This window comes from Alexandromys fortis, unplaced genomic scaffold (genome assembly GCF_014885135.2).
Source record: "Alexandromys fortis isolate MF-2015 unplaced genomic scaffold, M_Fortis_MF-2015_v1.1 scaffold_172, whole genome shotgun sequence".
NCBI classification, from domain to species: domain Eukaryota; kingdom Metazoa; phylum Chordata; class Mammalia; order Rodentia; family Cricetidae; genus Alexandromys; species Alexandromys fortis.
Genome location: NW_026068061.1, coordinates 3,423,083 through 3,448,951, shown reverse-complemented (window position 1 = coordinate 3,448,951; position 25,869 = coordinate 3,423,083). Strand labels below are relative to the sequence as shown.

At 44.9% G+C, this 25,869-nt stretch overlaps 1 protein-coding gene across 7 annotated transcripts in view; it reads right to left on the bottom strand.

Moving 5' to 3' along the window:
* Med12l (mediator complex subunit 12L) overlaps nt 1-25,869 on the bottom strand; it is a 301,518-nt gene that overhangs the window by 89,264 nt on the left and 186,385 nt on the right. The gene's annotated exons all lie outside the window — the stretch shown is intronic.

Here is a 25,869-nt window from a genome sequence, read left to right as displayed (position 1 = left end):
TGAATCTGAGGCCGGTTTGACCTATGAAGAGAATTTCAAAGTTCAGGCCATCCCGAGCTACACAAAAGTGATGGCCTCACGGCACAGCCCTCTTGGAAATGAGTGGCCCAGAGCTGGGTTGGTCAACTGGAGACAGAGCAACAGGACTAGTAAGAGAGCAGGGCAGCTGCAAGGCCAGAGGGCAAGGACTGGCAGCCTAGGAAGCTGACGTCTCACTTAAGGGGCATTGGCTATTTATTACTAAATGTGGGCACTGAAGGCAATTCCGATTGCTAGCTGGTAACAAGGCGGTGATGAAACCGGGAGCTGTGAAAACCAGCGTGAACGCATTGCACAATACCCAGCATTAGCCACGCAGGTAGACAACGCTTTCAACACGTTCTGTCATTTATCAGTCCTGGGAAGCCTATAAAGTGTTTTCATTATCTTCATGGTAGAGGTGAAGAGGAGAAACAGAAAGGCTAGGCATCCTGCATAAAGTCACACGGATCGCAAGCAGCATGGCGGGGGACTTGATTCAGACACTGGCTTCTAAGCCTATCTTAAATGGCATAATAGCCTCAAGAAAAATCACAACTTCAACCTGCTAATCTACATCCTGGATCTTTTGTAACTTCTGTAGCCACTCCCACATTCCCTGCCTCCCCCCAAAACAACATCTTCATGTGTGGGCTACAGGAAGTCCAGGAACCGCTGGCTAATAAGCCCAGACTGGTAATTTAACAAGGACCTCCCATCTCAGGACCTTCCCACCCTACGCCCATGCCAGAATGCCCGTGATGCCAGCGCCGTGCTGCTGGGCACTTTAAAAGGACCACTGCTCTGTGCATGCATGGTGTGGGTGTGTGCATGTGTGTGTGCGCGCGTATGTGCATGTCTGTTTACCTTTGTGTGGGCACACATGAACGCACATGTGGAGGCCTGACGTTACCGCAGAACATCTCTGCTGGTCACTCCCCACGTTGTGTATTAGGCGGGGTCTTTACTGAGCCTTGAGGTACCACACAGGCTACTCTGGCTAGCCAGCTCCTGGGCTCCGGGATTACACGGACCACCATGCTTATCCAGTTTGTATGTAGGTTCTGGAGATCCAAACTCCTGCTTGACCTGGAGCCATGTCCTCTACCCTGCCCTCCCCTTTCTGATTATCACCATATTCTTGAAGTGGGTACCATGAGTTTGCCCTCTGGTAAAGGGGAATAAGAAAGCAAAAGGACAAAGAGGACGGCTTCGTGCCATGGGTGTGTGTATCTCCTCAATGACACATATACAGCTCATACTGGCACTCAGACCAGTGGCCTCAAGGCCAGAACCTCCATGGCTCTGCACACACAACCTCCCTGTCTCAGCATGAAGGCAAACAGAATTCCTCTAAACCTGACATCAACCCCACAGGTGAGGTGAGGAAGTAAGACCCTGGAAAAGAAAGTGGGGAGAAGTCTATATGTTAATGAGTTTCAACACCCTCTGGAAGAGGAAAGGGTCAATCCTGACACCCTCTGCTGGCTGGGTCTCCTGTGAGCTGTGTTCCTGAGGGAAACAGAAGCCCCAGACTGATTCACTTGCTCACTAGGCCAGTCGCCCTGTGGGTGCTGAGCGCAAGGCTGGTCTCTCTGGAGCTGCACCCGGGTAAGGAATGTAGACCACAATGAGTGGGAGGTGCTGTGTGAGGCGTGATGCATGGTTATCAAACCACAGAAGCTTGGAGGTTTGAAAAGAAGACTAATTTCAAATAGAGGGGTTGAAGAAGGGCTCCGAGGACGTGAATACTTGGACTAGAACTGGGAGGGAAACATATCACTTAGAAGAGAATGCTGTGCAGCACACAGGAGGGTTCAGCGTGGTTACCAAAGCCCCTCAGAGGGGACACAGCCACGGGAGTGGGACTGGAGCACCTCAATGCACAAAGTCAGCTGAAAGATCACAGAGCAAGCTATGGGCGTTTGGACTTCTCCAGGGAGCCACTGAGGTTTCCGAGATGGAGAACCACACCTGTGGGGCTGTGTTTCTAGGGAAGCTTGTGCATCTTAAAAACTCTCCGTTGACCTGGAGGAGACACTAAGGTCAGGAGGTCATCTGTCATCTGTATGGCAGGAGCAGAGGGAGGGAGCGTGAGAGAGACTGACCCCTGACAGTCATATCAGGGAAGGGCCACAGAGAACAGTAAAAGATGACCCACTTTTAGTTCCTCCTCATCGTCCTGACTGGAAACAAAATCATGGCGAGCTTCTCCTCCAGCCAGCAGGGCCTTGCTTCGGGCAGACCAATCCAGGCAGGTCAGGTATATTCAAAGTCAGTCCTATGAGTTCCCTGCCCACCCCTCTGTCAATGTGGATCAACCCAAATTTTTGAGAAAAGGGGCCATCTCAGGCCATCCCAACTACTTGAAACTCCTGGTTCTCCAGGGAAAAATGGGTTTTGAATTTTAGGTCTCTTCCCCCCGTAAGCTCTGCGCTCTCTCTCCCTCTCTCCCTCCTTCCCCACCTCTTCCTGTGTGTGTGTGTGTGTGTTTCATTTTAGGTAACATTTGTTACCTAGTGCTGTCTGTTATGTATGGATTTTTTTTTTCTTGCCTTTAATTCTTGAATTTTTAGACAGAGCAAAGCTCCCATCCAGACCCCTAAATAGTGGCAAGAGGAGAAACTTTGAGTTCAGAGCCAAGGGTTACTTAGGGCATTCTACATTCAGTACGCTTTTGATTAACGTGTAACACATGTTCTCAGAGGGTTCAGTAAGTGTGACCATTCCCCTCCTACTCAAGAGCCAACTGCCGTGGAGGCCCTGAGAATGGGTGAAGTATTGACCCATGAAAAATGGCAAACTGCATGTTTGGGGTATCTCTCATTTGAGTTATCACCAAGGAATCATGTCTGGAAGTCAGAGCCACAAGGGCAGCATGTGGGCAGAAGCTGAAGCCAGGGCCACACTAATCTGGCCAGTGGCTTTTCTGAGAAATGAAGATAACGCAGCGGCCATGTTGCACAAGTCTTGCCGACTGACCAAACAAGAGAAGGGGAACAAGAGGCTGAATCAGGGCTGGGGTGTGGAGAGCACAAAGCACTAGAAACCAAGGGACCAGAGAGACTAAAGAAAGAAGTGACAGTCATGAAAAGCAGCCTCTCTGAGGAGGCCAAGGTAACTTGAAAGTGGGTGGCGCTCCAGTGTGTAGACAGCAATGAGGCACACGAGTTCACACATAGCTTTCTAAAATGGGTAATTCAATTTGAGGGGTGGGAGTAACTACGTTCCCCAAGAAACAACGAACAGAGCAAGGGCCCCAGTGGAATGGTATACCCTTGTAAATGCCCTGCCTGTCATGAATAAATATGCGCTCCAGTCTTCAGCTTTCAGACTATTGACAATGGATCCCAAGAGGTTAGGGTTAGGATTAGGGTTAGAGGTTAGGGTCAGGGTTAGGACTTCCCTGCTGGGAGGAGAAATGGCTGAAGCCTTGATTCTATCAAGCCTTGACTGTCTCCAAGAGAAAGATGTTCAGTTTCTCAATGACCTTGCAGGAAAGACTCACCATGCAGGAGACACTTGGAGCAGAGGCAAGTAAGAGGCCACACCACACCAGATTATATAGTAAATGCTTCTCTTGCTTCTATTCAGACCCTACTTGCATGTCAAGAACACTGGAGAAACCCTGAAGATGGACTTGAAAGGATCCATGGATCTCTCTGTCCCTCTTCCCAATATGGTCATATTAAATAACTCCCCAATTTCTGCCTTTCACTTATTAATTTGACTCCCTCAGTTGTTTTACTAAGGACAGGCAGCCAGTTCTGGCTCATTGGGGCACAGGCTGTGATCCCTAAGTCCAGCAACAACCCCGGGTAACAGAGCCAGCCTGAGTCACAAAACAGGTATGCCACCATTTCAGGCATTCATGTTACTTGAGTCCTGACTCTCCAGCTCTAGTCTCAGAAGCATCTTCAGAAGACGAGGGGAGGAAGGCTACAGAATACACAAAAAAAAAAGTGTCAGAACATCAAGAAAGAATCGGATGGATGTAAAAGCAAAAGAAGAGTAATAAAGGAGAAACACAAAGGTAAGACTATGAGATAGGAAACCGAATTCCAGACTTCAAATATGCATGTAATTCTACTTTGGAAACAAAATCACATATTTCACTCAGCATTAGAACTTCTGCTACTCCAGTAATGAAACTCAAACTGATAGCATACTGTCCCGAGGCGTGGGAACAGAGTGGTGGACCCTTGTTTACACGGTGGGTTATTAGGATATGATTTCACTCAGAAGCAGCTCTCTCAAGCAAAGTTATCTAAGGTGCATCTGAATATCTTATCCTTTTTTAAAGGTTGAAATTCCTGTTAAGGAAGATTATAAAGAGTGTTCAAGGACTCCCTGACTCATCACTAAAGGGAAATTTGAGCTCTCTAAACGCAACCAAATGTTGAAAGGAAACTGTAACTTCAGAACTGAGGATTTTCACCTTTTAAACCCCTCAAATTTCTAAGCACAAAGGCATACCATACCTGCCTCGCCTACTTATTTCAGTTACCATACCTATGCCTTCCTACAAGAAAAGTATGCTATTGTTCCTGAATACCAACCAAACTGTAAACAGCACAAGAATTTCCCTGTATACATTTTCCTATTTCGGTTAAAGGCATCTTCATGCTTAAGAAGTCATTAAGGCTGAAAATCTCACCCAAAGTAAAAATGGTATAAAGTAAGCACTGGGATCCAAACTGGAGTTTACCTGATCCCAATTACCAGTTTTTGTCACAGCCTAGCATTGCCCCTTAAAGCAAGATTTGCACAGCTGGGGACGGACAGGACGCCAAGCCTAGACGAGAATTACAAGGAGAGGACAAGAGCAGACATGGGTATCTCCAGACTCAATCTCCAAAGCTCCCGTCCCCTTTAATCAACCACTGCAAATGATGTTCCCATAGCAGAAAAGGTTAAGGGCTGTATGTAAAGCAGACCTAATAAACACAAATCATTCCCAGTGACAGATTAAACACAGTAATTCAAGCACAGGGACCCAAAGATATCAATCTAGTCTAAGGAGTATTAAAGGGTTTGTAATAATCACATTCAACACACATGCACAGCTACTAGGGAGGAGCTATACAATAACCTTACATACAAAAGCAAACTAAGATTCTTTGAGGATTTCACTACAATTCTTGCTGCATGTTCCAACTATTTGAGAAAGACAAGGATATTCAAGGCCAGTCACTTATCTGGGCGTGGTGAGTCGTGCCTGGAATCCCAGCACTTGGGAGACTAAGGTGGAGAACTGCCATGAATTCAAGGCCAGATGGGTACACAGGGGGTTTCTACTTGCAACAAACAAACAAAGAAATAACCCAAAGAACCAAGACCAGACACATGAAGCAGTGCCTCACATTCTTCCTTGCTGGTCTTTGTCAGTGTGTTATTATCACGGGACTCTGAGCACCTCTGCATGCACGTCTTCCTTGTAAAGGAGCTGGGTATAACCGACAGTACAGTGATGGAGAAAGGGGGCTGACAATGAAATGCTGTGCCTTCTAACACGATACAGGGAACACGTCCCCAGCTGGACACCAGGTCATAGAAACTAAGCGGGAGCAAGGGGTTTGCAATGGCACAAGGTAACATGCTCAGTGTCACCGGAGAGAGGGAGGTGAGAATGAAGACCTCATCTCAGAAATGAGAAAATCTCACCAACCATGTTACTGATGCCACCTTCTCTCCTTGAGGGTCTGTGTCTCTTTAAGAATTTATCATAGGAAAGCAGCCCATGATCAAACCAGGTCTTCATTTTATAGACACCAACAACAACTACAACAGAACTTGAGCAGGCCATGCAAAATCCAGAAGAAAAGGTCAATTTACTTTTATTGAGCTTTTTATTTAGTGATCTATAAGCATCCCTTTGCTCATGACCCATTGGATGGATCCAGCTAAACTGATGAAGCCAATTTCCTTACACAAAGATTAAAGAAAAACTAAAAAAATGAACAGATTAAAGAGTATGAGTCTATAAAAACATAAATCTAAATATAAAGTATAATGACAAACTAGATTCCACAAAAAATTAAGATAATACTGAGGACTGGATTTAATGCAGACAGAATTTCCAAATACTGTTTTATTTGGAATAAATTAGCATCAATTATCACAATCAGCAGTACTACATAACAATTTTTTTTAAAGTAGGTCATTAGGCCAGTGAGATGTCTCAGTGGGTAAGGGTGCTTGTTGACAGAGCAGAAGGCCTGAATTAGATGCCTAGAACTCACATGGTGGAAAAGGAGAACTAACTCTGGCAAGGCATGGTCTGTCCTGAACACATGTGCCATGCCATGCAAGAAAGCAAATGCATATATACATAAAAATAAATTCATTAGGAATAATGTGTCTTTGAGGAAATACAGGCATAAGCTGTTGAAAGTGTTGAGTTTGTTACAAAGACTACAACTTTAACCCCTCCCCCCAGTAGTGTATGCGATGGTATGTAGTCTCTATGTAAAAAGTCTTTAGCAATTTGGAAATTTAAATGAAGTACACTGAAACCACTCTTTCAACTTGTACAATTTATTTAACATACTTAAAAGACGTGTTAGAAGAGCCCAGTCAGTAAAGCGCTTGCCTTTAGCACAATACTGCCTTAGGTCTCCAGCACCCGTGTCAAAGGGTGTGCGTTATCTCTGTGCTTGGGAGGCGGCGGCAGCAGGATCACTGGAGCTTGCTGGTTCCAGGTTCAGTGAGAAACTCTGCCTCAAAAGGTAATGTAGCAGGCACCCAATAGGGGCCCTAAGGTGCACACGCTCATAGCCACACACCCACAAACCGTTTTAGAAGGCACTGAGGTCACTGCCAATGTTCACACACTGTGGGGAGCCGGAGATGACTCAGCAAGTCAAGTCCCTTTTCGCTGAACCTGACCACACGTGCTGTCTCCCTGGGACCCACGAGGTAGAGGGGCAGAAGTGACTCCCGCAGTTTGTTCTCTGACCTTCACATCACCAGCTAAAAATAATTTTAAAATATTTTTTAATTTAATGTTCTATTTTTTAATCATTGAGGGGACATAGGGACACACACACACACCTACCTATATTAAACGTGAATTTGCTAAAAGAGCTGCCTGGCATGTTACCAGATGTTCTCCTAATAAAGTAATAAGGTGATTATTGCTATCAAGTCAGTCTCCTGGGGCTTTATGAAATGCAAGTCTTATAATAAAGATGAACAGGCAAACACTAAGAACTTACACAGGTTTGCTTCAGTGCCATGAACAGTCACAAAGGTGTGGGCTACCTGCCATCTGCTCTTCCCATCAAAGCCCATTGAACACATTCAGGTCTGAACGTGTATGGTTTCCTTTTTGGAAGGTTAGGGGAGACTGGCTCTAACAGGTCCTAACTTGAGAGTAGCGCATACACTTTTAAGACTAATGCACGGAGTATCTCAGGTTAACTTCTTCATTACCAGACTTAATTTCTATCACCAGCCAGGAAGTGTGGAAATATAGTCCCCAAATAAGCAGTCTGCTTACTTACAAAGGAAGGAGGCGTATTCCACCCCAGTCCACAATGAGATAGAACACAGCCTGTTCCTCCTCAACAGTCAACACACAGACATATGTCACACCCATTTCCAACTCTAGCGTCCTTAAGAGGGAGAACCTACTGTTACTGACCTTGTGGTCACAGTCTGTACCCCAAGAAGCTAAGTTCAGCTACCTGTCCTTGAGAGGCCAAATAAAACAGCCAAATTAAGAGAAAGAAAAACAAAGGAAGCAAAAAAAAAAAAAAGAAAGAAAAGAAAAGAAAAAGGTGTGTGTGTGTGTGTGTGTGTGTGTGTAATTTGTTCAAGTTGGACAAAAATCAACCCAGGTAATAAATGATTTTAAATTTGAGGTAGGCAATAGAACTTTTTATTCTTGTAACAGAAGCTTGTCAAATACATGTCCCAATATACTGCTTATGATTTCAGAAAAACACTGAAAAAGCAGGGTGAAAACCCCCAAACCTGCAGGGAGATCAATGCTCACACTTGTGAGAGGGCTACAGGAGATATGCTCCCTTTGAACTGAGGCTTTTAAGACTTGGCAATTAGTTGCGCTGGCAATAAGATTTCAAATCATGAACAGCACAATACTTATTATTTATAATCATGCTGAGAGATGGTGTGCTGGCTAATCTTATGTCAGTTTGTCACACAAATTAGAGTTATATGTAAGGAGGGAACCTCGATTGAGAAAATACTTCTCTAACATACAGCTGTAAGGCATTTTCTTCATTAGTGATTGATTGGGGAAGGCTATTGTGGATGGGTGCCACCCCTGGCCTGGTGGTCCTGGGTTCTATAAGAAAACAGGCTGTCTGGTAGCGGTGATACACGCCTTTAATCCCAGTACTCGGGAGGCAGAGGTAATCGGATATTTATGAGTTCGCGGCCAGCATGGTCTACATTGTGAGTTCTGAGACAGCCAGAGCTGCTACACAGGGAAACTCCTGTTTCTAAACTGGAAGAAGAGTAGAGTAGAGGGGGAGGAGTAGAAGAAGAGGAGGAAAAGTGGAGGAAGAAGAAGAGGAGGAGGAGAAGGAGAAGGTAGAGGAGGAAGAAGAGGAGGACACGGTAGAGAAGAAGGGGAGGAGGAGGAGGTGGAGGAGGAGGAGGACGCAGAGACGGAGGAGGAGGAGGAGGAGGAGGAGAAGGAGAAGGTAGAGGAGGAAGAAGAGGAGGACGCGGTAGAGAAGAAGGGGAGGAGGAGGAGGTGGAGGAGGAGGAGGAGGAGGAGGAGAAAGGCTGAGCAAACCATGAGGAGCAAGCCAGTAAGCAGTCCTCCTCCAAGACCTCTGCATCAGCCCCTGCTTCCAGGTTCCTGCCTGTTAGAGCTGCTGTCCTGACTTCCTTCAATAATTAACAGCAATATGGAAGTGTAGGCCAAATAAACCCTTTCCTCCCCAACTTTCTTTTTAGCCATGCTGTTTCATTGTATCAATAGAAACCCTAAGTAAGAAAGATGTCCCCAAAGGAGGTCTACATGGCACAACACCCTCTAGCTCAAAACTGGATTCAAATGTCAAATGTGGCAAAAATCCCCAGAGAAGTGTAAGTAGTTTGTATAGGCTCAAGTCTAAGTGAAGGGTTGCTTATAAATCCAGAAAATTCTTATCAAAGACTAAGCCATTATTAAGTTGGCTAATTTTGACTTGGAGCCCTCTCCTAGGACTGGCTACTACTCACTGCAACACCCCACCTTAAACAGAAGGGAAACAGCAAGCTGGGCTCGTTTTTTGTTTGTTTGTTTTTATTTTTTATTTTCCAGTTTGTTTAGAAAAAGGCAAAAGAAAACAACCCAAAATTAGTAATTTAACCCCTTTAGTGTCCTGGAAAACACAGAAGGAGAACCTATTGGAACAGCTCATTTTCCTAAAATATACCTAAGTTGAATGTAGCTTCAAATATAGAACAGATGTACCAACTTCAAAACACTGCTATCTGATATTTTTTATTTTTCTTCATCCATGAATTCCACAAAAATTTAATCTATAAAAACTTAATTCATAATTCATCCGGTTGATTTTTCTCCAACAGTTATATCAGATGTATTTACTTTGGGAGTCTCTGGGAACTGTGGCATAGCACATGTGGATGGAGGCCAGCGGGCAGTTGGCAAGGGTCAGTTCCCTTCTCCCCCAGCCGGGTACTGAGAAGCAAACCCGGGTCATTAGGCTGGCGCTGACAGCCTTCACCTAAGGAACTTTCTTGACAGCCATCATCTGGGAAAATATATTAATTTGTTTAAACATCACATATAAAAAAATTTAAATCTTTTGTTGTTGTTTGTCTGTTTGAGACAGGTTCTTCCTACATAGCCCTGGCTTTCCTGGAACTCTGTAGAGCAGGTTTGCCCGGAACTCACAGGCCTGCCTCTGTCTCCCAAGTGCTGGAAGGAAAGGCTAACGCCACCATGCCTGGCTAACACTGAAGTTTTTATCTGAAAGCTTTAAAATAATTCAGAAATAAACTTTTAATTTAATAATACAAATTTATCATTATGAAACGCATTTTTAGAAAGAGTAAGTCAAATAACGTGGTGAGTATCTGTAATCCTAACACACAGGAGAATCAAGAGTTCGAGGACAAGCTGAGCTCCACAGGAAGCTTGAGGTCAACTGTAACAAATGGACATCTTCTCTACAAAGTAAACCAATGATAAGAAATATACGAAACACTTACGTAAAACTTATTTATTGTTTTTCTATTTATATATTTTAGGGACAGGGTTTCACCAAGTAGCTCTGGCTATCGGAACTCACCATGTAGACCAGGAAGCCTTGAATTCAAGAGATCCATCTGCCTCTGCCTCCAGAACGCCATGATGAAAGGCATGCACCATCACACCCAGTCCACAAACAATCATCTTAAGGAATTATCTTTTGAGAAGAATGGCACTCAAGACTGTCAGTGAACCTGTCCTCTAAGCTCAATTTAAAATAGTTTAAATAGTTGTACTGGTGTGTGTGTGTGTGTGTCTGTGTGTGTCTGTGTCTGTGTATATAGACCGGTCTACAGAATTTATTAGACTGGAGTAAAACTTCAGGTTTTCAAAGTTAACAATTACTACTACAGTCACAATTAGTCTCACTCAAGATATTTGCAGCTGTGTTTTTGAAGGATTTCCCTTTAATAAATTAAATTCTTGGGCCAGCAAGATAGCTTAGTGTACAAAGGCGCTTACTTTTGAGCCTGACAAGAATACTCATGTGCATATACTACACAACACACACACAGACACACACACAAACACACACACACAAATACAAGCAGGCACATATGCATGTGTGCAAGCTTATACTATGAATGTCTGTATATATATTCTTATTTCTCTTAATGGTGAATTTGGCCAGCAAATGGTGATAAAAACACATTATCTTCTAAATATCAATAGGAAACCTAATAATAAAAATCTACACAGACCTGAACATCAGAGCTAATTAGTGAGACCCTCCCTGGGACTCTGACACTGACCCGGCCCTCTGGGTACCCTGTAGGTGAATCATCCCAGGTTCCTGTTGGCTCAGGAAATGTTCTTCCCTGGCCTCCACATCTCTCTCCAATGTGAGTCATATACATTAGCAAGCGAGCAAGTTGCTCCAGTTGTTGTGGGCAGGTCGGTTTGGAAGGTGCCCGAAGGACAATCTCCACAGGGCCACAGAGCGCCCACCTACCTTCCCAGGTAGAACAACAACAACAACAGAAAATGCAGATTTCCAACGCTTTACCAGAAAATCGACTTCGCTGCCAACCTTAGTTTTGAGATTTACTCCTGCTTAAGAGATGAGGAGCCTGCTTCAACTTGAAGACAGTGTATCAAGTGAACAGCCAGCCGGCCACCGCAATGAAAGGTAAACGAAGTTGTTTTGTTTCTTATTTGTTTTTTATTTTTCTGTTTTTCTTAAAAGCAATGTTTTGTAGCATATAGCACTGTTAAGAATACAACTGTGCATCTCCCTAAACTGGAGTTTGAAGAAAAAGTACAAATTGGAATGAGGGCTGAATCAGACACACACACACGCGCGCGCGCGCGCGCACACACACACACACACACACACACACACACACACCCTGGAGACGAGGTCACAGTGTTGCCCACTGTCCGGCAGAACCTGTGCCTCTAAAAGGGGAGACGTGTTGGTAGTCATATTTATTTGGTGAAAACACAGATTTTAAGACCATATTTGTGGCTCCTGTTTGCCCAAGGCCCAATGCTTTTATACATATTGTTTTAAAGAAAATCATATAAAAAAGATACTTTTTCTGTCTCCGTTGTCTCATTTTGATTCAAAAAGAGACTCACGGTTTTCTCATTCTCCAGCAAAGAACAGGCAATCCTCACCCCGAAGCCTTAAGCAATCATGTTAAAACATGTCAGGAGAAGCCCAGAGAAAACTGCCAGGCAACTCACAAACAGGCCAATGGCAGCCGGCTCTGCTCCCTGGCAAGGCAAACTCCCTCAGAAATGCTTACTGCAGGGAGGAAAGTGCAATGTCAGCAGGCGAGTGTCGCCGCTTCTAAATGACTCTAAGTGACCCATGAGCCCAGGGTAGAGTAACTTTCTGATTCATATTTTAGGATGTTACCAACGAGAGAACTTTATATCACATTCTCAAACTCAATCTTCTTTCATGGTAGGCACATTAACCATTTCTTATAGCACTGGGAACATCAACCAATCTGGCCTGAGATTAGTAAATCTATGTATGGGTAGGGCAAGGCAGAGGCTAAGTCTGTCTCATTCCTTGGCTTTGCCCCCGTGGAAATGAGGGTCAAGCACACTGTCCGAGACCCTTTGCAGGATCTTGTCTTCAGGTTACTGCTGCTATCCTCTTGTTTTGTGGGTTGGGAGAAGGGACTAGGGAAAATCTAATTACTGAGTTCCATATTTAAGGATGGCGCCAAGGCAAAGAAAGCCATCGCGAAAGATGGGAGGTGTGACTATGAAGGCCCGCTGAGAAGGATTACAGCTTTGGAAGTGTGGGGGAAGAAAGCTAAGCTGGAATCAATGTCCTGATTCAGGTTGTTTCAGTAGAGTCGGCCTGCTCTGCTTCGCTTTCTTCTTGAGACCTTAGGGCTCCATCCGCATTCTTGAAGGAACAAACATAATTCATACTGTCTCTAAGAAAGACACAGAAAGTTAACACAGGACTCTAAAATGACCATCCACTCTTAGTATGTGCTTAAACAAAGAAAGTTAAAGTGAAAACAGAGACAGACACAGACACACAGACAGACAGACACACACACACACACACACACACACCCCTCCCCAGATCCAGTAAAGGGGGTATTGGGGTGATGAAGGACAGGCAATGAAGTGAAACCCCAGTGATCACCCTCTGAGATCTTCAGAGCACAGGCAGGAACTGCAGTTTTGGTTTAGTTAGAAAACTTGGGACTCAGCAGAATACACGGGTTTAATGGCTGACAGTGCCCAAAGCATTTGGTTCCCCTGCCAAGTCACTTCCTTTCCTCTCAGGTAAAATGAAGGGATTAGACTCAAGGGTGACTGGAATTCTCTTGGCCCTCTAGATGCCCATACAACAAGTGAAACGCTGAGCTATGGGGACTGGTTACCAAAGAACATTAAGCTCCCCACAAACAGCAGCATTCCTTAGAGGAGGCAGAGGGCAAGCAAAAGGTCCGCCCCAGTTCCTTCCCTAGCCAGCTCCTCGATGCGCAAACAAATCCTGACCTTTTTGAGTCTCAGATTCCTGTTCTGTAAAGTCGATATGGATGCTGCTACTGTGTGCTCCCCTGACCATGGCTAAAAGGTTCTACAATGCAAACACAGGACCTGCTGCAGCTCTTAAAGCTGTCAACATCAGAGGCCCAGATAAGAGGGAAATGTGACCCGGCTGTTAAATACAGATGCAGCTTGACATCAGTGTGCACACAGACGGTGACTCAAGCTTCCAGGTGGAGGCCAGTTCTTACGGCCTGGCTTCCATCTCACCTGGCCGACATTTTCAAAAGGGCTACCTTTCAATGGGAAACAGAAGTGGAAAAGAACGTCTATTCTCTACCCAATACAGGACTGGCATATTTTGTGTTTTATTAACACACCTTAGTGGCCTAGGTTGAAAATTCCATACCCAAGTAATTGAGTAAGAACACTGTAGCTACACATCACGTCTGAGCCTGCCCTCTCTTCTAACTCGCAAGCATCACATTTCCCTTTCTCCCCTTTGCCTCTTCTTTGAATACTGACTAACATACTGTCCCAACAAAGGACATCCTCACTCCACATCTGAAGACGTGCAGACCTCTACTGCTGAACGTGCAGCTTTCTTAGAACCTAAAGCAAAAATCAGGATCCCAGCCCCCCCCCCCCCCCCCCCCCCCCCCCCCCCCCCCCCCCCCCCCCCCCCCCCCCCCCCCCCCCCCCCCCCCGGTCTCCTTTTCTATCTACTTCTGCCAGTCCTGTGGTTTGTCTACCAAACTCTAAGAAATGGTCTTTGAATCTAACAAAATTAAGGGTACTTAACACAAGTCATCATCTTAAGCCACTCATTAGTGATGGCTGTGTAGCAATTCCCTCGCTGGGCTGTCTGGGCTGTCCACAGAGCCAAGAGGCATACGCAGCATGAAGAGCAAATGCTGGGAACCTTTCCTGCCACACTCAGCCTGCTTCTCTCCGCAGAGGTTTCAGTTCTGGCTGAACTCAGCACGAGTTATTGTTTCTCTTCTTTGAGTATCAGATGAGACCATCTCGCTGTGTTGAGCATTTTTCTATACTAGAGGATAATGCTTCCTAGGTGTCTCAAAGGAGGTACCAGGTTATGATCTGACCTGAACAGCAGTTCACCTGGAAACAATTGCAGGAGAGGCATGGTGAACACAGGCTTCAGAATGAGTTACATCCAGATCCAAGTTGTGTCCCCCGGGAGCAGGAATAAAGGGATGGGCGGCCCGAATATACAGATTTGCAGACAGAGCATCTCTAAGCCTCGACTTCTGCAGTGACAAAGTGGGAAGGAGAGTTCTTACAGCACCTAGAAGAATCTCTTAGCATCCTTATGAAGGGTCTGTGCCATGGCAATGCCTCTTACACTCCTATGAGCGCTGCTGCATGGCTCTGCAGATGGTTAGGTACCTACCCTACCAAAGACCTCTTTAATAAAAAACATAGTGTAATTTAATATGTTAAAATATATGTAAAATAACTGAGAAGTTTTAAGCCTATGAAAGCATTAGTCTGCTAGCTGAACCCTGTGGTTTAACACTGCTGTCCCTGAGACTGAAGCAGAGGCTTCTGGGCTGCTAGAGGGTTTTTGTCTAAAGCCTGAACAGAATCTGTGATCAAGGAAGGGAAATTCTCTAGGTGACATACAACCCAGCAAAACTCTACTTTTCCAATCTGTGAGTTAAGTAGCCATCTGTTATTAAATACCCTTTATTGAAAATGATTCTGTTGGCTTCCTCAACAAGGTCAAAGAAGAACAGAAACTAAATAACCCAAGATCACTAGACCAAATGAGCTTTCAAAAGAGTCAAAGAAATAAGAGTGTTCACAGGATGCCTGGTGCATTCCTGAAGATCCCAGCACTAACCCTCTGGGCTGACCCTCAGGCTGAGAACATGAAGTGTCTCTGGGTGGGACGAGCCAAGGGCTGCCATTTTCTTTGGGGTGGGTGACTTGCACTTCCATGCCTTCTCATGATTGCCACACTCAAGGGATTATAAATAAGTCAGAAGACGAACCACTTAAGGAAAGGTCACTAAGTTAGAACAATGAGGAACACCAAGAAGTGTGTCATCATTGGGCACATTGTCATCCTTCAGGATTTACAGGGCTAATCCAGTGTCTTCAGATAACTCCAGCGAGAGTTCTCTCATTGTTGTCCAAAGGTGGAACTGTGAAGATGTGACGGAAGTATTAAGAGGGGTGACAGCTTGCAGTGGTTCAGAACTGTCCAAGTAGATCTCAATTTGAGAATGGTGTTCTTTTAGATCTGCTGTTAGTCAGTTATCTGGAAGTTGCTCGTCAAGTCTGTAAGATGCTTGCTAAAACAACCGAAGAAACTGCAGCTGTATTTTTCAGTTTTATTTATAAGCTGTGAGCTTGCAAGGATAAGGGGGAACAAGATTAGACAGGGAGCCATAAACCCAAAAGAGTGAGGTAAAGCAAATCACTAAACAAAGATCAAACAGCATCTAAAGATACTGCACGTGTGCCGTAATAGCACCAGGGGAGACTGGAACCATCTCAGAGGGGTAATTCCATCAAAGCATCAGCAGGGACCACTCTGACCACTTTAGCAAGCTCAACTACAAACATCTGGTACATGTCAACATTCCGTATACCCCTCACCTAAAAGATTCATTCATCCTACTTTCTGGGCGTAAACAACCAAAATGCTAAACAAAATCCAAAACAAACAAAACCACACAATCCTATTGGTTCTGTGTCGAGAGTCACCAATGTAACACTTCAAAGGCTACCTCCATTTTTATTTTCCCTTGAAAACCAGAAATGGTATCTAGTAGAAACACAAGTGTCCACAGTCATTCTTGGATGGACATGGTGCTGTGTCTCTGTATACAGTGAATATGAAGCCACAGTTCAGCCAGTCACTAGTTAATTAGCCGGCCTGGGCAGAAGCCATTCAAGCATTCAAAACTGCAGGCACCTGAGAGAAACACACCTAAGCCTTTGGGGAGGCGGGGCTGGTTTTGTCTTCCCTTCCCTTTCTAATATGAAAGAGACTCTCAGGAATTATCCACCTCAGTGTTTGTCCCAGTGTGACAAAGCCAATACCACTACCTCAAAGCAATCCCCCCCCCCTACATTGAACACCTATCATTAAAGGATGCATATCCCATGCTGCCCCCTTCTCCTCTTCCATGAACACCTCAATTTCATGACAGCCAAGTACTACTTCCAATGGACTCACAGGGTTATCCCTTTTATTTAAACTCTGCCTGGTCCAAATATACATATCGATGTAGACACACACACACACACACACACACACACACACAGAGAGAGAGAGAGAGAGAGAGAGAGAGAGACGCTTAATATGGAAGAATGTTCAAATGAAATTTAAGTAAGAAAGGGGGGATCATGGTCAGTTGGTACAGTGCTTGCCAGTCTAAGTTCAGATCCCCAGAAGCCACATAAAAGGCCAGGCATGGCAGGTTGCTTCAGTCATACCTGCATTATGAGGCAGAGATAAGTAGATCTACTGGAATTTTCTGGCCAGCTGGTCTAGACAAATTGGTAAACTCTGACCTCAGTGAGGGAACCTGTCTAAAATAATTAAATAGAGAACAATTGAAGACACTCAATATCAACCTCTAACTCTACTCATAGGAGAACATGCATGTAGGCACAAGCCTGAACTCAAACACACACATGTAAACAGTTCACACAGTAGGGATATACAGGCAGAAGACAGACTGACAAAGAGACAGACAGACAGATTAAAAGGGAGACAGATAAAAGGTGAGTTCACCAAATTCCATCATCCCTATCCATTTGACAGTGGGAGTAAGCCAAAAACAATTGTACCTATATAGGAAACAGGAATAAGGAATTAAATATTGATCACCTCACTGGAATCCCGAAACAGGAAGCTTCTGAAAAGAAGAAAGAGACTAGAAAGAACTTTCTTCTGTGAGTCTTGTACAATACCCGAGACTGTAGTGAGCACTGAAAAAATGAGGACATGATGCCTGCAGGTGCCAACAGGAAGTTCAGTGCAGGCACAGCCATTCCAAAATGGCAGATGAAGATCACGTGATGAGGCACATGGCTCCCTTAGATGTGCTCACCTTACGACTTCTTCATATGACTCTAAGGAAACTTTCTCCTCCTTCTCCCTAGCTGACATGATTCTAACTTTCAAAACTCCCTTAGCCCCAGACAGGCTGAATCATTTAAAAGTAGCACGGGAACCAATAAAAAGCGCCTTTTTTTTTTCATTAAAGATTTCTGTCTCTTCCCCACCGCCGCCTCCCAGTTCCCTCCCCCCACCAATCAAGTCCCCCTCCCTTGTCAGCCCAAAGAGCAATCAGGGTTCCCTGCCCTGTGGGAAGTCCAAGGACCACCCACCTCCATCCAGGTCTAGTAAGGTGAGCATCCAAACTGCCTAGGCTCCCACAAAGCCAATACGTGCAGTAGGATCAAAAACCCATTGCCATTGTTCTTGAGTTCTCAGTAGTCCTCATTGTCCTCTATGTTCAGTGAGACCGGTTTTAACCCAGGCTTTTTCAGACCCAGGCCAGCTGACCTTGGTGAGTTCCCGATGACCATCACCAATTTAAAAAAAAAGAGTTCAGAGATCCTGAAGAAATATAAATTTCAAATCAATTATAACATAATGATTAAGTTGTAAAGTTCTCTATATTATCAAAAATAAGCCTTATAAATTTCAACTAAAAGAGAAAATGGAATCAAGTGAGAGGAAGTTAATAAAAATGAAGAGAAAGTTTGGGATAGGTGCCAATCAACTAAGCTTCAGGTCCTATAAGGATTAGCAGAAAAGCAGAGAGAAATGGGAAGGCAAAATCCTCACAATGAAATCAGGTGTGAGGGTAACTGTTCCTGCAGATGAGGCCACACTCCCTACTCACTCAGGTCAGGCCTCTGGGTTATGCTCCCCTCCCTTTTTAAAAGACGATTCTATGGGGTGTGATTTTATTACATTTTGACATTTTTTATTCTTCTCTCATATATTACATCCCAACTGCAGTTTCCTCCCCTCTTCTCCTCCAAGTCTCCCCACCACACACACACACACACACACACACACACACACACACACACACGTCCTCTCTACCCAGATCCTCTCCTCATGTTTCCTTTAGAAAAGGCTGAGCTTCCCAGAGATACCAACCAAACATGGCATTATCATGTTGCAACAAGACTAGGCAATACCATCATATCAGGACTGTAGGATGAAAAGGGTACCAAGAGCAGGAAGAAGAGTCAGAGACACCCTGCTTCCATGTTAGGAGAGCCACAAGAACACTCATCTGCACAACCATAACATATATGGAGATGGCCTGGGCAAGACCTACGCAGGCTCCCTGATGGTCAGTTCAGTCTCTGTGAGCCCCTATGAGCCCTGAATAGTTGATTCTGTGAGCTTTCTTATGATGTCATTGACCCCTCTGGGTCCTACAATCCTTCCTCCCCTTCTTTCACAGGATTCTCCTAGCTCTGCCTGATGTTTGGTTGTGTGTCTCTGCATCTGCTCCCATTAGTTGCTGGATCAAGCATCTGATGATTACACTAGCCAGGCTCTGGTCTACACATATAACAGAGCATCATTAGAAATCATTTCATTGACTTTTTTATTTTTATTTTTAAATTTTATCTATACCTATCTATCTATCATCTATCTATCTATCTATCTATCTATGCTGGATGTGTTTGGCTCACTAGAAGCTGGTTAGCACAGAGACTGGGGATAGTCCCAAATATTGCTCCTGTCTCTTCAGCTGCTGGCTTTGTTTCCTTAGCAATCTGGGCCTCTTCCTCCTTACAGCTTCTCCCATTGACATTGTCTGGAGTGAGTACCTGTGTTTAAAATTGCAGTCCCTCCTCAGTGAGCTAGCTCGTCATGAGCATAGACTGCTCGGGTCTATCTGAGAAGCCTTCTTCACAACCTGAAAACTGCCCACTTCCCCTGTTCTCTTAGCTTGTCATTCCTTGGACTCTTTCACTTGGAAGATGTTCCCAGGGAAACAGGAAGAATGGCAGACGCCCACCTATGTAGGATTAGGTCAGCATGAAGCCAAGTTCCTTGTGATCCTAACATTAAGCAAATGTTTGTTGGGCAATGACTCTGGGCCTTCGGGTATCCTGGTCAGACCCTCCTAAGAGAAGGCTGCAGGAACACACAGGCAGCCTAGAGAACTGCAAAAACTGAATACACAGCTGGAGGAATGGGCCACCAAGCAACAACACAGGTACCAAAAACCATTTACACGGTGCACGAACACGAAGGACTTCAAGGAGACGGCAGATAAGTTAGACTTAAAAATTATCAATAACCTACCTAGGAGACAAAGAAGAGGGAGTTCCAGGACAGAAGGGGGGCATGTTAGGGCTGCCCAAAGGCAGGTGGGTAGGGTCAGGAACTCAGCAGATGAGAATAGTAAACAGAGAGGCTCCTCATTCTAACTGGAAGGTTCTGTGCTCATGGTAACAACCAGAAGAATTCTTTTTATTCATATACTATCCTTTTAAAAATGACTACTTAAAAGTGCTACAGGTTTACAAGATACTTAAGTAGGAATTACTTTGAGAGAAAAATGTGAGCAAGAAAGGAGTTTTGTGTGTTCACCCACGTGTACCTGTGGAGATGGGGTGCTCAGTTTCTGTGAGAGACACAAAATGCTTGGGGGGAGATTGGATGTTGACACAAAGTATAATGGATGCTCATATTAAAGACCTCGCTTTGGAATGCCCAAGCTGTTAAAGAAAACTAAGGAAGAAGGCAAATGAAAATGGTCTCTTAGGTTAGGTAACTGTTCCATTAATGTAAATAGTATTAAACTTAAATACAGTGACCTAATGCCATTACCAAAAGACATGACTCAGAACCAGTGAGGTAACTTTCTTCTTCCCCAGGTGTTCAGCTGCGCATTAATTTATGGGAAATATTCCTATTTGTTCATTCTTTCATACCACTTCCATTAAATTGGAAGGGATTCTTACGTGATATGATTCCAGGGTTTAAGCAAGTTTTTTTTTTGTTTGTTTGTTTTTCCTTTCCCTGTTTCTACAGAGGCTTTGGGCCTGGTACTTGTGTGTTCTTCTGTCTTTACCATTGCAATGTAAGGCCCCCACTAGTATTCCTAAATGCCTGGCAGACTTCGAACTTTACAGCAAAGAAAGTAAAAACCTACTGAAACTGAAATTCTTACAGATAAGAGGTGTGAGCTTCCTGAGAGCAAACTGCAAAGTAGAGAACAAGAAAGAGACAAAGACACATTCTGTCACTTTGGACCACTGCCACCAACATCAAGCGTAAAAACTTTGTCAGGAGCAACTGCGCCTAGGGAGTGAGCCTTTCACAGGCAGTCACCTTCCAGACTGCGACCAGATGGGCGGTGATGCAATCTGCGAAGCCCGTAGCTGTGGTCTAGCACGACACACTTGCAGGTTCCTCCTGCCCAGAAGGGAGTTTCCCTGACTCAAACAAGGAGCTCCCCACCCAGGCTGAGCTCCAACCCAACAAGTCTGAGAGCACATCAGGGCTGCGTGGACTACGAGGCCGAGTGCCCGCAGCAGCACTCCACAGCCCCACACGGTGATGCTCTCTGGACGTCCATCAAGGCACCCAGGGAGCAGAGGTCTGTCTCCATCACTGGCCCCTGCTCCGCCACTTGTAAAGTAATAAGAGCAGGAGACCCATTTTCCCCACCATCAAAGCAGTTCAATGCTAGGATCTGGATCCTGACCTACATTAAGGGCCACAGTAGAGAACTAAGCCTAGTCCAGCTCCACTGCGAGGGGGGGGGGGCAAAGTCTTAGGTGTGAACTTCAATGCCTACCGGCCGCATGGTCTGCACAGGGCAGCCCCAAGAAACACCTGTGGAAATGAGAGCACCTGTTAGGTATGAAAAATATGATTTCCTGAATCCAATTTGGGGGGGGGGGTTATTGAACTGGGAGGATTTTACAGCATTCTAATGTAAAGCAAGAGAAATCAGGAGTGGGGGAGGGATCAAAGTGCATCTAGGGTTTCAATGCAGCCACACAGGAGGAGTCAACTGTCACAGCAGCAGACCCAGGGTTGTGCAATCAGGCGCCTGTGGGCTGGAGACACAATGCTCAGAGGAGGGGGGTGGGGGGCACCAGGGAGTGCCAGCACCCGTGGGCAGGAACTCCTCCCATCAGGGAGAGGAGGCTGATGCCCAGTGTGCCTACTCTGCGGAAGTTCAATTCAGCTGCCAGGAGAGATCCCCGTCCCGAATCTTCTATGATGCTTCCTGATCCATGTAACAGAGTTCATGCAGGAAAAAAAAAAAAAAAAAAAAAAAAAACACCAAACTAGACTCTAGCAATTCCTTCATGCCTGGTAGGAAAACAAACTCCTCCTTCTACCTAATACCCCCATCCAACTTCCTGACTGGCACAATGAAATTAGCCCTTAAAATGAATTCTTCATTTTGACCCTAGCACAGTATAGAAGGAGCTGTGACCAGCTCTCATCAGACATGGCAGGACTCCCAGCTATGCCCCGGATGTGCCGTGGGAAACAGGGCAAGGCAATTAGAACCTCTCAACTTATCTTTCTACAGAGCTGGGAGGATAAAATATTTAGGTCACGGGGCTGTTCTAGAGACTGCTGGCAAATCCAAGCCCCGGGTTCAAGAGTCTACGAGAAAAAAAGCCCTGAGCATATGGGAACCCTTTCCTGACACCCTCGTTTGAAAACAGCCAGAAGGAAAACGCAGTCAACTAGCTGAGGCATGGTGCCAGCCGGTGGCTGAAGAGAGCAGGCCTGTGGGCCCCCAGGCTGGTTCACGCGGGAACAGCTGTGAGATGTGGAGCAACCACAGACACCACATTCTTCAGCGGTTTCATCGACTGTCAGCTAGGGGAGCTGTAGGAGGCAGGACAGGAGTCCCACCCATGACTGATTTTGTCTGGAAAGCAGCCCTTGACTACACCTGAATCCATCTTTATAACGAGATGTGAGGGCCAGGACGTGCAGAGGCTGTAGGGCACACCACAGGAAGTTACTCACAGAGGCAGGAGGCCGAGAGGCAGACGGAGCCGTGTGGATGCACACAGATGAGACCTGGACAGTGTGAAGGAAGGGAAAGCTCCAGCTGGCTCATGAGAGGCAGCTGGGGCTACAAACCACACGTGTGTCTCAGCTCAAACCAGAGGGCAAGGACTCATTGCTGCCTTCTTCTAAGTAAAACTCCGTGTCCCAGATGGACAGCAGGAAGCCTACCAGGTGCAACTATGCTGGTGTCTCTGTAGAATGAGACCTGGTTTGCGCTCCTCAGAACAGAACAGAACATACCCATTTTACATTTGAGAGGATGGAGAGTCAGGAAGCTGAAAAGCAACAAAGGTGGAATTCAATCAAATCTTTGTTTTTTTGTGTTACATCACCATGCCCGGCTAGAAGTCAGGACAAGTTATTTGGTTTTTGTTTGTTTGTTTGTTTTATTCACACTGGGAAAATATAATTTCACAATGACAAGCATTTAATGGAATGCTTCACAAACTCTGCCACTAGTCCTAAGAGCCACTCAAGGACACAAACCGCTTTTGCCAGGCGGTGGTGGGATTAAAGACGCCTTTAATCCCAACACTCGGGAGGCAGAGGCAGGCGGATCTCTGTGAGTTCAAGGCCAGCCTGGTCTACGAGAGCTAGTTCCAGGGCAAGCTCCAAAGCTACAAAGAAACCCTGTCTCAAAAAACAAGACATAAAAGAAAAAGAACAAAAACAAAAACGAACTGCTTTTATACCTTTATACCCACCTCCACATCTCCACCTCTGGCCTTCTCTTCTTCCTCCCCGTAGCAGTCACAGTAAAAGAACTGTCTGCAATTGCTTCTTCGCCAAACCTGCATTACCTCTGCCCTGGGTCATCAGGCATCTGCCCCACTGCCCTCCCCATCAGGCCTCCCAGCACGACGGATAGGACTCCATCCAACGGTACTGAGCGCTCTTCTGTCATCTGACTTTCCCACAGCGTACGTCTAGTCATGTGTCCTCCTTTCTTTAGTGCTCTTCTTGGCCTAAATGACATCACTGTCTTCCCGTAATCCCAAAGCCTCTGGCACCCGTGTGTGCACCCCATGCCCTTAGGGCTGCTTCTCAGAAGCAGGTCAGCCTTCTGATGTTCTCCCTTTCTTAGGCAGTCACAGTGATGCTGACCATTTGTTCCAGAACTGCCGAGGAAATGTTTAGTTAGGCAAATATTTTGACCTTTCTTAAATGGACAGTGTTCTTAAGAGGAACTCGGAAAACCTCTCCACACATCCTAAACACAAATATGTCATTAGAAATTGCGAAATGGAAACAAATTCGACCACTCCCATTTCTGTGCCCACTGGTCAGGTGTCTGCTGTCTTTCCTATGGCACCCAAGGGAAAGGAACAAGGAAAAGGAAGACTGCACAACCTGGGGACAAAAACAGATATTTTAAAGAGATTTCTGTCCCATACATTTGTTAAGATGGTTTCCCATTTTAACAGTAATATGGAAATTAAAAGTAAGGATTTGCCTCCTTGTCTTGTGTTAAAAAGAACAAAAAGGACAGCACTCAAGGAAGATTTTAAAATCCCTAATCATCTATATTCCAGTAGCCAAAAACAGTTCCTTCTGAAACCCGTTGCATCCAGGTCCTGGGGATATTCCAAAAGCTACAGGTGCAGGAAGTGGCCTACTTTCTCCAAAGAGCTAATCTGGGGTGGGAAGGAAGGGATCCCTCACTTGAAGGAATAATTTTTTTCCTCTCTCCACTACCACCGTCCGCATTTAACTGCATGCAGTACTGCAAACAGGAAAGAGGACTCCACTCACTGTGCAGGCTGAGACTCACTGAGCCCTACAGGGCTCTTGCCCTGCTAGCTCAGCAAACACACGGGGGATGAGATTACTCGGGAATGAGCTTCGAACATGAGAACAGCATCAGGGAGGGGTCATAAAAGTCCCACATGGTTTCATTTCATAAGAAACAACTGACTTCCCTTATAGGAAACTGCTCATGGGCACATGTTCCTTTAACAGCCTGCTTTTCAAAGTAGCTCTCATGATGCCATCTCTATTTGATCAACACCTAAGAGAAGGAGTGGAACTCCAGATTGCAAAAGTGGCGGGGGAGGGGGGACCAGGAGATAAGTTTTCAAAATGTACAATACTGCATAACATGTGCTTTCTGTAAAGCACCTGAAGGCCAGAAAAGGGATTTACACAAATGTACTACACTGCAAACTCTCAAACCCAGTGAGATAATTCTTCTAGCCTAGTACTGAGAGGGAAAGGAATATGGTTTTCACAAAGCACAACAGAGATTTAACAAAGCAAATATTCAAATGATACGAAATCCTTCATGGAAATCGACTTAAGAGGAAGCTATATAAATTCATGTGCATTTGAGTCTTGACGGAGATTTCACAGAGCTGTCAGTCCAGTTCTGAAAAGCTCACATGGATTGATCAGAGGTCACACAGCTGGTTAGCTTACAGGCAAAACCTGAACCTCCAGAGACCACAGAGTGCTAAATGCATCACCGTCTATAAAACACCTATATATGGGCTTGAGAAACGGCTCAGCAGTTTAGAGCACTGGCTCCTCTTCCTGTACCACATGGCAGCTCATAACCATCTGTAGCTCAGATCCGACATCCTCTTCTCACCTCCATGGGCAATGCACACACCTCTTCTCACCTCAGTAAGCAATGCACACACATGATGCACAGACATACATGCAGGCATAAAATAAAAAATCTTCTGATAATGTTATTTTAAAATACCTATGCATATCAGTGTTGGAGTTTTTAAAAATAACCACCTGTAATTACATATCAGTCTTATTATATATGCATTTATTATGTGATTGGGATTTTTTACGGATATGATGTAGAATTAAAGTTAAGACAGAAAAGCCGAGATTTGGGAATATACGGAAGTGCCGGACAGCTTATTTTACTCAGTCCTTACTGAATTCCTGTGGAACTGCAGATGACATTCCATTTCCGAGACGAGAATCACAGTGATTATCACACGTTTGAAAAGCCTGACAAAGGTCTCAGAGAAAGCAATGTTGTTAGATGTGTTCTTTCTTAACAATAGGCATAGGTTCTGAATATATGTCTTGTCCACATCATTAGTATACAACAGGATAGAGTGTGCTTACACAAGCTAAAAGAGAGTTACTAGCTTGCATGAGTGATCTGTCTGATAGTTTTAAGAATTTAAGAGACCAAAGCTGACACAGAAGAAAACACCCACTGAAATAAACATCTGCCCATCGGTCTGAGAAGAATCAAAAGATTCAACTTTTGTACTCCCTAGTATTTCTGACATCGAGGTCATCACTTCACCCTTAAAATTCATATGTGTGTCTCCAAAATCCCTTCCTTTCTCTCCAGAAGAACTACAAGCAGAACATCCTAAACTGACTCCTGCCATGGCGCTCTGAAACCAAAAAGATATTTTTGGTGTCATTTCCTTCTTTAGTACTTAACTGTTTGTTCCCATTGCTTTTAGAATAAACATCCAAATCTTTACTACACACACACACACAATACTGAGCAACTTTTTGACACACTGTGGCATCCAGAGGACACCACACAGACATGGTCACACTTAACAGCAAACTGAAGAAAGACATAAATACAGATTACTCTTCT